We start from the raw sequence: 17,882 nt of genomic DNA, 5'->3' as shown, positions 1-17,882 counted from the left end.
TTAGTAATATTTGATTTGGGTTCTCCCCTCTCCCCCTCCCCGCTCACCACACTATCGAGAACACTACCAATGAGCCGGAAACTTCTATCTGCTCTACGTACGATCGATCCTATGTATAATCATTCAATTTCATATATGACTGAATTCAGCTGCGACACACTGATTTTGTAGTAATAGTATACCACGTTTTTCTCAGTTTTCTCAAGCACAAAGTGTTACATTTTTGAACATTTAAAGCTGCCAGCCCTTGCATCACTTTGAAATCTTATCATGATCAGCCATTTTCAGACAGCAGTTCATTACAGATAACTGCATCACATCCAAAATATCTGTGACTATTACTGTTCTCCTGTTGGTCATTAATAAAGAAAACGGACAGCAAGTATCCCAGCACATTTGCTCGTAATTTTGTTACTAGGCTCTGTATGGTATTCAGTCAAATACTACTGGAAGTCAAGAAATGCTGCATCTAGCTGGCTGGCTTGAGCCAAGGTTTTCAAGATAACATCTGAGAAAAGTGTGAGTTGGGTTTTGCATCACCAGTGTTTTCGGAATCCATGCTTGTCGGAGGAGGTCATCCTGTTCGAGATACTTGATTGAGTTCAGGATATATTCTAACATTCTACAACATATATATGTCACATTAGACGGTAGTTTTGCGTATCGCATCTTCTGTCCTTCTAGTAGACGGATGTGACTTGTGCGTTTTTCCAACCAGTGGGCGAAGCTTTTTGTTCGACTGATCTACAACGTAATATGCACTCATGTTCTTAAATGAAGGATAATTGCAGAATGTGGTGCCACACAACGTGGCACTACACAAAACTGGCGCTAATAGCATAGGCACATAGGGAACACACACGACACAGATCTGTAAGTCCACGGTATTGGTGGTAAGTTGAGAAACCCGTCCCGAAACATGTGCTACAAAACGCCACTGTTCCCTGCGCATGTATACCGACATCAATATGGGATATGATCACCATTCACACGTACACAGGCTGCACAACGGGTTGACATACTCTGGATCAGGTGGTCGAGCAGCTGCTGTGGTATAGCCTCCCATTCTTGCACCAGTGCCTGTTTGAGCTCCTGAAGTGTCCTAGGGGTTTGGGGACGTTCAGCGATGCGTCGATCGAGAGCATCCCAGACGTGCTTGATGGCGTTTAGGTCTGGAGAACAGGCAGGCCACTCTATTCACGTGGTATCTTCTGTTTCAAGGTACTCCTCCACGATGGCAGCTCGGTGGGGCCGTGCGTTATCATCTATCAGGAGGAAGGTGGGGCCCACTGCACCCCTGAAAAGGCGGACATACTGGTGCAAAATGACGTCCCGATACACCTGGCCTGTTACAGGTCCTCTGTCAAAGACATGCAGGGGTGTACGTGCACCAATCATAATGCCACTCCACACCATCAAACCACAACCTCCACACAGGTCCCTTTCAAGGACATTAAGGGGTTGGTATCTGGTTCCTGGTTCACGCGAGATGAAAACCCAGTGATAATTACTGTTCAGACTATACCTGGACTCGTCCGTGAACATCACCTGGGACCAATGTTCCAATGGTTATGTACTGTGTTCTTGACACCAGGCTTTACGGCTCTCCTGTGACCAGGGGTCAGTGGAATGCACCTTGCAGGTCTCCGTGTGAATTAACCATGTCTGTTCAGTCGTCTGTAGACTGTGTGTCTGGAGACGGTCAAATGCACCGCATGGTCACAACCCGAGGTGATTTAAACCCGCAAACCGCCCACCAGAGCGTTGTTTCACCATGTGTCAGCATTATCCTTGTTTTTTGAGCATGAGTGCAGTTAAACGAGGGGATGACAGATAACGTCAATTCTGTATGGAATCTGATAGAGATTCTGTCGGATCCTACAGCCCTGATCAATTTTTGCCTATCACAGAGTGCTAGAGGTGTGGAAGGATGTGAGAGGGGGCATCGGTGTCGTATGAACCGCCTGATTCTGACAAGTCTCGTTATGTAGGTATTCGAATTTTCATTTCGCATGAAATAGTTGAGACATGATAGGTAATCCTGCCCAGCATTCAAGCAAACTTACGTGGAAAAGCGCCTGAGAACTGTGTTCATCTGGTCGGTATATTAGGCGAATGGTTATCGATTCATCTCGAATTCTAGCTTGACGTGGCTTGCGTTACCCTCCCGCTACTTAACTACCTACGTATCGGTCATATGAGCAGGTTGATGAAAGTAGCTTTCCCCTTAAACAGCGCTCTCTCCGTGCGGGACGACAGACAGAAAAATGTACTTCCAAAATCGCTGCACACCCCTATTAGCCACATCCTTTCCTGCTCCGTTCTCGAAAGCTATGAAAAAAGAAAACGTCGCGACCAACCCCCGCTTGTCGTTGCGGTGCCCGGAATACTCGATGGAGGCAGAGTGGAGTGCCGCCTGGTCCCAGACCTAGCCATCCCGCCCGCCTCCCTGTGGTGACGTCGCTGTCTCCTCAGGGAGCCGGCAGCCATTACGGCTGAAACGCGGCGCTACCGTTCTCCGGCAGGACGGGCGCACTCCCGCCGCTGCTGCCGAGCCAAAGAGGTCTTTTAAACGCAATCGTAAAGATGATGCCCCGCCGTAGAGGAGACGGAAAAGAGCTCTCGCGGCACAAAACTGTGTCCTCCTGCACAACAAATAACTACAAGAGCATTGCGAGCGTTAGTTGGACACCTCCTCCTTCACAGTAACATTCAAGGAAGAAGATTTTAAGAGAAAAATTTCTGCAATATTTTCGAAAGTTTGTGCTTCATAGGCCTCGTGTCCATCAGGTGGTTTTAATTAGCGTTTCTAAACCCGGGTGTAGTAGACAGTTCGAGGATACTGACGATCGTTAATCCCTAACTGGCCATCCTAGTTCAGGGTTTTAGTTGTTTTTTTAAACTGAATCGTCCCTTTTGAAAAGACGTGACCGACACGTTCGCTTCTACCCTCAGCCTTCACCCATTTCCCCACCTCCTTATCGAACTTTGCCGTGTGCTCCATCAACTTACTGTCGACAGGACACTAAAATGCAACAAGAAATAAAATCAGGCTCTGTCAGTCTTCATAGAATCTCATTTCGCTCTTCCTAGTATGATACTGTAACTCTGTAAGTCTTGGTCTGGGAGAGAAATCAGAAGGTTAATGTTTGTGCTTTTCATTTGTGTTGTAAGATGTCGTGGTCTCCTGACCTTCATTGCTTTCATATTCCGCCCTCACAATCATATTCCGCACATCAAGACGCTTCATTCGAACCCAAACTCGATAAGATAAAATCAATGTTAAGTGCGCACCGAGATTGAAATACTCGAGGCTGTCGTACACACACACACATTCGAGACACGACGGTCGCAGGGGTTTTAGTTCGGGAGAGGCAAACCACACGCCAGGGGGCCGGTCCCTTCAGAGGACGAGTCAACCTATCTATGTCAGCCGGCGACCGCTGGTAGAGCAGACAGCATTTGCCCGAGTGAAAGGGAGAACAACCCCGTGTTCGGCTTAAAAGCAAATTCCGCTACATTGTGTGGGAGCGCCCAGCCTACGCATTCTGTACAAACATAGCACGCAGTTTCAGAGGTTTTCACTGGGAGACAGCAAACGCCAAACACCGATGCTACAGATTTCCAGATTGGTCGCCTTAAACGAAATGTCATTCTCCCGTTTTAGGAGAGCAATGCTGATTAGCAGACGATATTCCTGATGCCTTGAGCTGAAGGAGTAATGGAGGAGACCGAAAGATATACTCCTTCACATCTGGCGTGGAGAGGGGCCATTCTGTTGTCGCTCTTGGAGCGACAACACGTAACGAGAGCGTGTGCGCTCGTACATGTACTCAAAGAGCGAGGAACAAGTCTCTCGTCAGTACTTCACTGGGAGAGCACCTCTGTCGAGAGTGAATCGGAGTGCGACTCTATATTGAGTCCTTGCGATTAAGCATTGTTCACTGTGTTGGCCGCCACACTTCTTGTGCGATGTGAATGGACAGAGTTATAGTTAAATGCCTGCGAGCGAATTTTTGAGTGGCATCGCGGTGGACTGGTTATCTGACCGGTGTACCACACCAACAGTTAGACTAGGGGCGAATAGGAGTCCTTGACTTCATCAAGGCGTAGGGAGAGTTTGATTGACGGAAGTCAGTCCAGATAGAACGAGAGTTATCTTATTTGTCAGCACCAAGCAGCACAAACCGCAGTCATCGCAGCTTACGGTAATGAGTGCTACAGGTCTTGTGAGCCCCATGTTTCCTCCACAACAGTACACTTCACTGCGTTTCACACACGACAGCCTAGACTATACCTAGCAACATTCTAACGGATAATTATTCAAGTTGAGTAAGCACGGCTCTCAGCTATTCTGCCAAGTCAATAACAGTCTTAAACTTTGTATAGAAATTTCATTAGCGAATCCTATTGAGGTGTAGCGCTGTATACCGATCCTGTCTTGGTGGCGGTTAAGTGGGAGATGTGTCTCAGAGCTGGATAGTGACAGATGGTGACACGAGACTGGACGCGCACGTAGTTTATGTATCAGCCGATAGAGGACAATATCAGATATGGAGACTGTGATTTTAGTTTCGATTGTGCCCACTAGAGTGCACTAAAGTAATACAATGTTTTTCATACACTGTTCTAGTATTTTCATAAAATGTTATGTCTTTTTGTGTATGTAAAATGTTATAAATGTGTTTTAGCAGTATGTATGATGCATGAGTGTGGTTTAAGGTTAATATGAAGATAATTGTTTAACGAGTTATGTAGTGGGATTTAATGTGGGAACATTTCAAAGAAGTATGGATGTGGACAAAGGGGATTTTTGCAGAATAGATCTGTAAAGTAAGTTTATGGTAAAGGGAAAGTTAATTCAGGTATAAATAACAATAGTAAATAACTTTATGCATAAGCAAAACTTCAGCATATTAGATAATTACGTCGGTAAAATGTGCAGTCGTTAGGTTTACAATTTTGCGATGGCTATTGATGAAAAGCGCGGATTGACGCGGGAGAATGTTGTTTTGCTATTGGCTGTTGAGTAAACTGACCAATGGAAAAGCAATATTCTTCGCGCGCCTTTCTCTGCTGGTAGAGAAGACAGAGAGTATTCTAGAGAAGAGTCGAAGCCTAACCATGAAGCAGATCGGACGTGTGTAGTTGTAGTTCCGATGGAAATGATAAATTGCCGGATCTAGAAGTGTTTCATACATCAAAAGTGTTGGAAAGTGACGGATTAATTATTCCGATGTGTGTGTAGAAATTTCGGAATTTTAAGTGAATTTTGTGACGAGAAAAGACATATATTCCGTGTGGCGTTTTTGTAGCTATTACGTTTTAGGGAAATGCAACACCATAAACTTGCTAACTCGAGTGAAAGGGACTGTGAGTGACTGTGTTAAGACTAGCACGGGCTTGGCAGTGATACTTGTCGACCTAAGTTTCAGAATATATTAATTGAGGACAAAATTTCCAACCTTTCATTTGTGTGAAAACTTTCTCCCGAAACGTAGATTAGTGACTTAAATTGCAGCCTGGTTCATGTCAAAGTACAGTAGGTTTCACTCGGCTTTCCTACTGATGATCTGCTGAGACAATGTTCACAGGTAGGCACAGGTGGTCCATCGTAAAGGGACGGAAAGAACCGCACCGCCGCACTATCCTTAAGAGGTAACTTCACATTCCGAAAAGAACCCGGAAATAACTTGTTCAGTTCACAACTAAAAGTGCCATTGTGATGCCTCAGAATTTTTGCAAAAAAAAAAAATGTTAGTTTTATGTTATTCTTACACTAACTAGCACTACTCCAATACCCAAGTGTCCCACTAGTTACATAAGAAATTTTGTGAATTTTTTTGTCATTTCCTTACAGCGGACGACTCCAGAAGATATTTACTGCTGAAAGTTTTTCAGGCATTTCTCTTTAGAACGTTAGGAGCGTCTGTCTGACTTTTGTAGAAGTATGGGGGTGGAAATTGCATCTTGCAGGAGCCACAGGGTAAAGGGTACATCTCAGATTAATCCGTTGCGCAGAATAACAGAATAGCACCCACACGCTCACAGTATTTATTTATTTGGGCCTTAACACGACTTCGAGCTCCAAAAATAGTTCTTGTTTATGTTAAATAAGAAGTGTTTCCGAATCCTTTCCAGCCTATTTGATGTCGCCCTTCATTTCTATGTACTTTGGTGTAATCTTTTTGTCTCCACTTCCTTGCTACACGCCACATTCTCCTTAATCTGTTTTATACATTCCGCCTTCATGTGCCACTAGAACTTTTCTCCTCTATCGTGCCTGCTAGTATCGAGTTTACTATTCCTGCATGCCATCGGACACATCTCACTATTTAAGGCCTCCATCTGGTAAGGGTTTTCTCTAAACAGCTCTCAACTTTTCTTGTATTTCTTCAACTTACGGTTCATATTTATATTTAGCGTTTAATACACTAATGTAGCTACACATTTTAAATGTTTCCAGTTCCTTCTTCTGTAGCCGGCCGGAGTGGCCGAGCGGTTAAAGGGGCTACAGTCTGCAACCGCACGACCGCTACGGTAGCAGGTTCGAATCCTGCCTCGGGCATGGATGTGTGTGATGTCCTTAGGTTAGTTAGGTTTAAGTAGTTCTAAGTTCTAGGGGACTTATGACCACAGCAGTTAGGTCCCATAGTGCTCAGAGCCATTTGAACCATTTGAACCTTCTTCTGTAGCTTTTTGGTAGTCCACGGCCCTTTTCAGCTTTAGGTTGTGTCTCAGATGTACACTTTCAGTAACCTTAAAAGGAGCCTGTTCTATGCCTTTCATCATCATCTGCGTTTAAGATAGTATTGTTATTTTCTCGCTCTCTCTCTAAAATGATGGAATACGATAGTAGTCTGATTAGTTTTCTATCTTTGGTGCTTCTTGTATTTCTTCACGTTTATTCAGATACTTGATCGTGTAACCATATCAGTTAGATGGTGGCAGTTTGCTCGCATCTAAGAAGCATGCCTTACTGACATGCCGTGGTAACTTTGAAGACATTTGCGACGTCTTTTGATTCGTACGCGTGAGGTTCATACACTCCTGGAAATGGAAAAAAGAACATATTGACACCGGTGTGTCAGACCCACCATACTTGCTCCGGACACTGCGAGAGGGCTGTACAAGCAATGATCACACGCACGGCACAGCGGACACACCAGGAACCGCGGTGTTGGCCGTCGAATGGCGCTAGCTGCGCAGCATTTGTGCACCGCCGCCGTCAGTGTCAGCCAGTTTGCCGTGGCATACGGAGCTCCATCGCAGTCTTTAACACTGGTAGCATGCCGCGACAGCGTGGACGTGAACCGTATGTGCAGTTGACGGACTTTGAGCGAGGGCGTATAGTGGGCATGCGGGAGGCCGGGTGGACGTACCGCCGAATTGCTCAACACGTGGGGCGTGAGGTCTCCACAGTATATCGATGTTGTCGCCAGTGGTCGGCGGAAGGTGCACCTGCCCGTCGACCTGGGACCGGACCGCAGCGACGCACGGATGCACGCCAAGACCGTAGGATCCTACGCAGTGCCGTAGGGGACCGCACCGCCACTTCCCAGCTAATTAGGGACACTGTTGCTCCTGGGGTATCGGCGAGGACCATTCGCAACCGTCTCCATGAAGCTGGGCTACGGTCCCGCACACCGTTAGGCCGTCTTCCGCTCACGCCCCAACATCGTGCAGCCCGCCTCCAGTGGTGTCGCGACAGGCGTGAATGGAGGGACGAATGGAGACGTCCAGCAGTGCCAATGATGGTCGTATGCGTGTTTGGCGCCGTGCAGGTGAGCGCCACAATCAGGACTGCATACGACCGAGGCACACAGGGCGAACACCCGGCATCATGGTGTGGGGAGCGATCTCCTACACTGGCCGTACACCACTGGTGATCGTCGAGGGGACACTGAATAGTGCACGGTACATCCAAACCGTCATCGAACCCATCGTTCTACCATTCCTAGACCGGCAAGGGAACTTGCTGTTCCAACAGGACAATGCACGTCCGCATGTATCCCGTGCCACCCAACGTGCTCTAGAAGATGTAAGGCAACTACCCTGGCCAGCAAGATCTCCGGATCTGTCCCCCATTGAGCATGTTTGGGACTGGATGAAGCGTCGTCTCACGCGGTCTGCACGTCCAGCACCAACGATGGTCCAACTGAGGCGCCAGGTGGAAATGGCATGGCAAGCCGTTCCACAGGACTACATCCAGCATCTCTACGATCGTCTCCATGGGAGAATAGCAGCCTGCATTGCTGCGGAAGGTGGATATACACTGTACTAGTGCCGACATTGTGCATGCTCTGTTGCCTGTGTCTATGTGCCTGTGGTTCTGTCAGTGTGATCATGTGATGTATCTGACCCCAGGAATGTGTCAATAAAGTTTCCCCTTCCTGGGACAATGAATTCACGGTGTTCTTATCTCAATTTCCAGGAGTGTAGATTATGTATCTCTCACGCACCTTGATTCTGGATTCATTTTGTTTATGAGGCTTTCCTTTGTTAACAGTTGTGAAGATACCATGTGGTTCTCTAGAAAGAAGAGACAATTTGTATGTTATCTATTTTCTGATTGCGCCAGTAATCTCGCTTTCCTTAGACATCTACTGTAAAATTTGAAAGTTTCATGTTCTTTTGTTCGAAAATTGTATCGTATATCTTTCCTTTTTTTCTAATGCATCTCTGTCATGTGATTAATGTAGGTACCACATCTTGACAAGTTCTTTTACTTACTCGGGCGCTAATGACCATAGCAGTTTTGCGTCCTAAAAAAAAAAAGTTCTTTTACTGTTTGGTTAACGCTATTATTTGTATTAGACCTTCTGGAAATCTCTCCTTTTTACAATTATTCAGGATGTCGTTGCTACTGCTGCCCCTATATGAAATTTGTTACACCGTTTGAGCCACATTACAGCCACGTAGAACAACTGAGTGTTACGTGTATCAGGAATTTACAATAAACAATCACCTGTATTGTACAATTAAGAAAGTTTTTTAGCCTTCACTAATTCCATTTCCCCCTATCCATCACCAGACGAATATATGGGCTTTCTCCCTCTTCCTTAATTTCATTTCACTATTTGATTCAAATAAACCTGTTTCGTAGACAAAAAAAAAAGCCTTCTGAAATCTCCCTTTGTTTAATCATCTTGGATTATATAGCTTTCTTACTCGACCGCAACTTATTAGCTAAACCGATGCATAGATAGTAAACCTCTGTAATAAAGGTGCTGATACAAACCTTTCGGATCGGCAATTACTTATTTCATTTTGTTCCTTATTTATTAACCATTACTGCACAACGCTAAATGGAGGGCAGAAGCCGTAAAGCACTTCTCTTGGCCTCGCAAATGCATGGTTTTAAATTACAGTCCATCTGATCTAAAGATACGATGTTTGTTATTTTTTTTTAGTTAATTTAGCCAAATAGTAGGATGGTTCTTCAAGTAAACAGAGGATATACTCCTTCATTTCTTTGAAATTCGTACATACATGAAAGTATGGACATTATCATTACTTCCACAGGCTTAGATTAAACAAGGCGGGGTAGGAAAAGCACGGGAATTAGATGCCCATATTTCATGTTTCTTGAGAGAGATGATCCCGAAAGAAATGGTCTTTTTGAGAAACTATCTAGACTTTACACCTTTGCTTGCCCCAGGTCAGTGCGTTCTAATGATCAAAAAACGGCATACTGATTGACAACTAACATGTAAAAATTCAATTCTGTTTGTCACAAAAGTTAAATTTAATCGTTTAATATCTATTTTACGTACAGACAGCGATGTTTATATGCTTCACCTCCATAGAGACTTACAGACGCCTCGAATGCAGTTGTACGGATCCAAGATACACATGAACATCTAGACAAGTAATATTACATTGGCTTCAATATAGACTGATGTTTTCACTATACGTAATATGTTGCATAACAATTGGATGCTACATACTTTATTTTTTGAGAGCTTAATTTCAATTACTTTTGTAAGGTGACGTCACTTCATGCGCACTTCTCGACCTGTAAACTACGCAATGTATTAACTGCGGTTATTACTGCTCTTCTGTCTACTCACTTGTCATCGATACCAAGAAGCAGATAGCCCTTCTACACAATAAGCTAGTAAAAAATTATTCGACCGTGACAGGACTCGAACCTGCAATCTTCGGATCCGAAGTCCGACGCCTTATCCATTTTGTTTTAATTGTATTTTACTAAAACATACATTTCAAGTTCAACAGTACAATTAATGATTAAACCATTGGCAACATTAAAAAAAAAGAACCAGTTTTAAACTATTTTTATGCTAAATATGTCTTATACAGTAATAATGGTAAAACAAACTTTGATAGTGGGTTACAGTAAAAACTTTGCTCAAGATAACTGAGATTATTCTAAGGTGCAAACTATTGTCACCCAATCACTGGGTTTGTTTTCAAAGTTTAATTCACTGTTTAATTTGTAAACTGTCCATTGAATAAAAAATAATAGCATATTTAATACCAGTTTTCTTGACTATGAACCAGTTTAAATACAATCCAATTAAACACATACAACAACAACAAAAAAAGTTCCAGAAGCAAGGTTAAAGTAAAAAATAATAAGGAGCCAAGTGACTTTTACTTTTCTTCTGTTCGTTCTCGTTCAAGGTGTTGTAGTGGTTTCACATATTTAACTAACACCCATTCTTTCAAAAATGATCTTCAGCATGTTGCCATAGTGCTTCTTGTGGTTGCGATACGTGCTGATTTTTGCATATTCACACTGCATGTAAACGCGGAATTCTATCTCGTTGTCCGACCCAAGTGTGTGGACGACATAACTAACATATTTTCCCAGTAACCAGCTAATGGCGTTGGTTTTTAATTTCGGAAAGTATGTCATGTCCGGTCTCAGGAGGAGCGACGGCGTTATATATTGCGTAGAGGATCTGGTGAGAAAGGCGATTTGTTGCCTGATCCAATTCCAGTTATGCACATTGCCACCACAGGTGAATCTGTGGCTGAGTGTATCCACCAGATTGCATTTTCCACAAAGGTGTGTCTGGTTTAAACCGATCCCATATAGTCTCTCGTTGGTGCTGATGACATTATTAACTGTTTTGTACCATGCGGAAATAGCGTCTGTAGATAGCCCGGCATAGTTGGTGTTCCGCCATACAGCTTTCCAGTCACAATTTGGGAATTTCGTTTCAATTTTGTTTCTACCCTCATTTAACTTCCTTTCAAGTATGATGTCGCGCGCTGTGATACGTGTGTTGCTTCTGATTTCGTCACTAAGATAACTTGCTTCGAGGAAAAAGTTCCTCACATACTGCAGACGGGCATTAATCCTTCGCACATCAATCGGTGCTTGCAGGCTATGGGGTGTCACAGCCTCAAAGAGCTTTGCGGTTATACATTGTGGAAGTTCTCTGAGTATATGGAAAGTCCGTTTGAGGAAGAGAGCAGACGCTTTATTGCGAATATCCACCAAACCGAGGCCCCCGTTTCTGACATCCAGTATAACCGTAGTCGCACCAACCCTGAATATGTCTCCTCGCCATAAATAATTGGTAACAGTGGACATGATCCTTTTCGCTACTAGTTTAGGGATTGGAAATACCTGCGCAGTGAAATACGCTTTAGACAAAACGCAGGAGTTGATGAATCTGACTTTTTGCACCAGGTCCATAGTTCGATGGATGTTCTCCATTACAGCACCATGAACTTTCCTCCTAGTTTCCGTCCAGTTAAAAGCAGCCATCCGCATCGGACACGCCATTAAGGTGATTCCCAAAGTTTTATGTTTGTTGTCTTGTTTTGCCCATGCCAGTCGAAGGTGATCTAGGCCCCGTAGATTCAATATTTGACTTTTGTTTTCATTTGCTGTCGCTCCCGACGCTAGACAATAACTTTGGATTTCTCTTTCCAGTGTAACTGTCTCCTCCTTATTCCTTATTACAACGCCCACGTCATCAGCATAAGCTCGTATGACAGTTTTCTCACCACTCAATGTTATGCCTGTTAATCTTGCGTGGACAGTGCGGAGGAAGGGCTCTAAAGATACTGAAAATAAAAACATTGATAAGGGACTGCCCTGTGGAACCCCTCGCCTTATCTGTATGGGTTTAGATGTTTGGCCGTTGATTGCAATTTTCGCATTTACACCTGTTGCAGTATTCCTTAGCATGTTCACAATCTGGGGGTGGAAAGCCATTCTTGACAGCGTCGCAAAGAGGTATCTATGACTAACGCGGTCAAAAGCTTTGTTGAAATCGATAAAGATTAAAGCACATTTTATACTTGTCACTGAGGTAATTGCAATGACGTCTCTGTATGCAGATAGACTTTCGAATATCGTTCTGGTCGGAGAGCAAGATTGGTGATGACTCAATATTTTGTTGGAAAAGGCAGAGAGTCTTTTGTTGATAATACGCGAAATTATTTTGTAATCAGAATTTAGTAGCGAAAGAGGCCGAAAATTGTTTAAGTTGGTTTTGCCTTTACTCTTAGGAATCAGTACTATTTTACTTTCCTTAAACTCTGCAGGGACCGTTTTTCCGTTCAGGACCTCATTTGCCATGGAAGTGATCTTGTCCCCAATTATAGACCAGTAGCGGGCATAAAACTCCACAGGGAGGCCATCAAGTCCCGGAGATTTGTTGAGAGGTGAGTTACGCACTGCCTCATGCACTTCATCTTTAGTAATAGGTGACAGGATGTCAGCGTTGTCTGTTCCCGACAATTGTGGACCTAAAATAGTGAGAAAATCCGCGAGAGCTGCATCTTCCACTGTGGTAGGGGCATATAAGGCTTCATAGTACCTGTGGACTTCGTCCAGTATTTCTTTCTGTCATGTGAGCCACGTACCAGTATGCGTCTGGACTTCATCAATTAAAGTTAGACGTCTGTTTTTAGCATGCCGCACCAAGTGATACAGAGAAGCTGTTTCATCTGCTACGACTGATGTGGCTTTCGATTTAATTTTGAGTCCCTCCATCTGTTGCCGTTTAATGCTTAATAACTTGGCTTTTATTTTTTTGATATCATTTAGACGAATTACGTCATCATGGGCCTGTTGATATAAGTCTCTTAAAACTTTATAATAAAACTCCATTGTATTCCTCAACTCCCTGTGCCTCGCTGCACTATACTGCATGACAACTTTCCGCAGCCTTGGTTTAGCCCTCCTTGTCCACCAGTCAATGACTGTTGGGTGCTTGTCTACTGTGCGGAGTCACATAGTCCACGCAAACCATATTTCCTGTTCCAGTTCTTCGTCAGTTAAAACAGAGATATTTAAGTTCCATTGGCCTCTGAATCGACGGGTTGGCTGTACACTTAGATTAAAACAAGTTAAAAGTGTACTGTGATCGCTAAAATACACTGGAATAGTCTCAACGTTTAATAAATAATTTTGCAAATTTGGTGACATGTAAATTCTATCTAGTCTGCTGCGGGAGTGGCTGGTTATATACGTGAACCCGACTGACGTCGGGTGCTGAAGTTCCCACACATCCCTAAGGTGTAGATCACTTACTAACTTTTTTAACTGTGGCGAGTAGTTGAAGTTGGGTTGTTGATCTTTCTGGTTTAAAACACAGTTAAAATCTCCACCTAGTATAAGAGAACACGGATTTTTCCTCAATAAATAAATCAGTTCATCTTGAAAAAACTTCGCACGATCCAATTTGTGGGAAGTTCCTGATGGGGCGTAAAGGTTAATCACTGTCACATCGAAAATTTTTATGCCTATTGCTCTTCCTGATTCTAGTCGTTCGATTTCATTCACCGGAATGCCTTCCCTTATAAGAATGGCTGTACCGATATTGGCTTCCGTAGAAACATTAACAATTTCAAAAAAGCCTGGGATCCGAAATTCCGTTATCGCAACTTCTTGTAGCAACGCGATATCTGTTCCGGACTGGTACAAGAATTCTTTTAGTGCTGCCAATTTCAAGGGTGGCTGTATTTTATTAATGTTAATAGTATTAATGCTATAATCTTGCAGCACAGACATACCGGAAGAAGCTATTTGGGATGAGGTTCGGTATGATTATAGCAGCAAACGTGCTTCCCTACAAGGCACGATCTTTACAAGCTGTGTGCCCATTACATGTACTAACTGCCTAGAAAAATTTGCACTGCTTTTAAACAAATAGCTTGAGAAGAAAAGTATCCTGAAATCCTGACAATGCATTGCTATAAGTCACTGTGGCCATTCTCTTTCTCCTCGTCAGTGTTGGCCCTGATGACTTCATATTTAATATGCTTTTTCTTGATGTCTTTCTTCTCTGGTGTGACTTTCGCTTGATGACGCGTGACAGCAAGACCCGGTGTCTGTCGCAGCCGCCGGCGGTGGCTGAATGAGGCAACGGCCGTGGCTTGCGAGTCGTCAATGTTTGGTTCCGGCGTGGTGTCTGTTGTGTTGTTTTGCTGGCGAGGCAGTGATGCTTGTGTATTTCCTCCTTCGGCGCGGCGTTGCGCTTCGGAGTCAGCAGGTTCTTTACCTGGTACTTCCTCGTACGGTTCGCACTGTATGGGTTGTGCACTTGATGCGGTTATTTCAGCCGTGACCTCAGGCTCAGGGTCACATTTCCGTGAAAAATCACTACCCGCTGCGTCACTATCTGTTCGTGGCGGTGTAAGTCCTTGTGCGGAAGTGGGAGCCACATCGACCTTCATTCCATCTCCTTTTTCCACTTCCAACAGATCTTCAGGATTGGGCTTCGGCCTCCTGGCAACAGGTGTTTCACAGGAAGAGTCCTCATCAACATTTCTTTCAGTGTCCTCTACAGGACGCTTTTTTGTGGGAATCTCGCTGTCACGGGACGGAATTTCAGCAGTTAATGCAGGTTTTAAAGACGGAAACTCATTAACATTAAGTGCAACATTTTCAGAGGTAGTAACAGGATCCACGACCGCAGCTGGCTCTGTTGTATTACTGGCTGGCAACAAATCGTTGAGTGTCAATTTCCGGCGTTGCGTAAGGTTATTTGTTAGCACAAATACACGGCGAGGGCAGTCCTGACAGAGGTGACCAGACTCGTTACATACATGACATGTAGGGGTTTGCCCTGAGTACATAACATGCGCCTTGTGCCCGTCAACAAAGATGTGGGAGGGAATGTTTGCTTTCACTTCCATCTCCACGGAGCGAATGCCGTTAAAGCACTGCAGCTTGAAATGCGAAGCCCACCTTTCGTTGACTATTTGCCTGACAACCCCATACTTTGAAAGGACATCTTTAATTTTCGAATTGTCTACTTCTATGGGAATATTCAAAACCCTAACATTCCTAATTACAGACTCGGAATTCCGGAGTTTGACAGTACTTTTAGTACCATCACGGTGTATAAATTCTGTTTCATAACCAAATTTTGCCAGAAAGCGGTCTACACTCGCGGAATCGTTAAACTTTACAAAAATGCAGTATTCATCAGAATCCGGCTGCATGGTATGAACAGATTCAGAATGAAGGCCAATTACCTCGGTAATCCAGTCGTGTATTTCAAGTGCAGAGGGCTGTACTCGACGGGTGTACTTGTCGAAGGTGAAAATCACGGTGTTTTTTCTCACGGAGTTTGCCATGGTGTTCTGCAGCGAAGAAATCTCGGACAACGCCGAAATCCCAACGGCACTTCGTAGATAGATGACACGAAAGAAGACCAAATGCTCAATTGATAACGCTTAATTCACGTGCAAAACGTCAATAAACGAGCACAAAACACGAAAACACTGGCGTAAACACTGAACGTTCACGGAGCAAACTTGAGGAGCGTGCGACCGCTGCGGCAGCTAATGCCAGACGGCTTCAATATAGACTGATGTTTTCACTATACGTAATATGTTGCATAACAATTGGATGCTACATACTTTATTTTATGAGAGCTTAATTTCAATTACTTTTGTAAGATGACGTCACTTCATGCGCACTTCTCGACCTGTAAACTACGCAATGTATTAACTGCGGTTATTACTGCTCTTCTGTCTACTCACTTGTCATCGATACCAAGAAGCAGATAGCCCTTCTACACAATAAGCTAGTAAAAAATTATTCGACCGTGACAGGACTCGAACCTGCAATCTTCGGATCCGAAGTCCGACGCCTTATCCATTTTTTTTTAATTGTATTTTACTAAAACATACATTTCAAGTTCAACAGTACAATTAATGATTAAACCATTGGCAACATTAAAAAAAAGAACCAGTTTTAAACTATTTTTATGCTAAATATGTCTTATACAGTAATAATGGTAAAACAAACTTTAATAGTGGGTTACAGTAAAAACTTTGCTCAAGATAACTGAGATTATTCTAAGGTGCGAACTATTGTCACACAATCACTGGGTTTGTTTTCAAAGTTTAATTCACTGTTTAATTTGTAAACTGTCCATTGAATAAAAAATAATAGCATATTTAATACCAGTTTTCTTGACTATGAACCAGTTTAAATACAATCCAATTAAACACATACAACAACAACAACAACAACAACAAAAAAGTTCCAGAAGCAAGGTTAAAGTAAATAATAATAAGGAGCCAAGTGACTTTTACTTTTCTTCTGTTCGTTCTCGTTCAAGGTGTTGTAGTGGTTTCACATATTTAACCAACACCCATTCTTTCAAAAATGATCTTCAGCATGTTGCCATAGTGCTTCTTGTGGTTGCGATACGTGCTGCTTTTTGCATATTTACACTTCATGTAAACGCGGAATTCTATCTCGTTGTCCGACCCAAGTGAGTGGATGACATAACTAATATATTTTCCCAGTAACCAGCTAATGGCGTTGGTTTTTAATTTCGGAAAGTATGTCATGTCCGGTCTCAGGAGGAGCGACGGCGTTATATATTGCATAGAGGATCTGGTGAGAAAGGCGATTTGTTGCCTGATCCAGTTCCAGTTATGCACATTGCCACCACAGGTGAATCTGTGGCTGAGTGTATCCACCAGATTGCATTTTCCACAAAGGTGTGTCTGGTTTAAACCGATCCCATATAGTCTCTCGTTGGTGCTGATGACATTATTAACTGTTTTGTACCATGCGGAAATAGCGTCTGTAGATAGCCCGGCATAGTTGATGTTCCGCCATACAGCTTTCCAGTCACAATTTGGGAATTTCGTTTCAATTTTGTTTCTACCCTCATTTAACTTCCTTTCACGTATGATGTCGCGCGCTGTGATACGTGCGTTGCTTCTGATTTCGTCACTAAGATAACTTGCTTCGAGGAAAAAGTTCCTCACATACTGCAGACGGGCATTAATCCTTCGCACATCAATCGGTGCTTGCAGGCTATGGGGTGTCGCAGCCTCAAAGAGCTTTGCGGTTATACACTCCTGGAAATTGAAATAAGAACACCGTGAATTCATTGTCCCAGGAAGGGGAAACTTTATTGACACATTCCTGGGGTCAGATACATCACATGATCACACTGACAGAACCACAGGCACATAGACACAGGCAACAGAGCATGCACAATGTCGGCACTAGTACAGTGTATATCCACCTTTCGCAGCAATGCAGGCTGCTATTCTCCCATGGAGACGATCGTAGAGATGCTGGATGTAGTCCTGTGGAACGGCTTGCCATGCCATTTCCACCTGGCGCCTCAGTTGGACCAGCGTTCGTGCTGGACGTGCAGACCGCGTGAGACGACGCTTCATCCAGTCCCAAACATGCTCAATGGGGGACAGATCCGGAGATCTTGCTGGCCAGGGTAGTTGACTTACAACTTCTAGAGCACGTTGGGTGGCACGGGATACATGCGGACGTGCATTGTCCTGTAGGAACAGCAAGTTCCCTTGCCGGTCTAGGAATGGTAGAACGATGGGTTCGATGACGGTTTGGATGTACCGTGCACTATTCAGTGTCCCCTCGACGATCACCAGTGGTGTACGGCCAG

Source organism: Schistocerca cancellata, chromosome 1 (assembly GCF_023864275.1).
Source record: "Schistocerca cancellata isolate TAMUIC-IGC-003103 chromosome 1, iqSchCanc2.1, whole genome shotgun sequence".
Classification (NCBI taxonomy): domain Eukaryota; kingdom Metazoa; phylum Arthropoda; class Insecta; order Orthoptera; family Acrididae; genus Schistocerca; species Schistocerca cancellata.
This window is presented reverse-complemented; position numbering follows the sequence as displayed.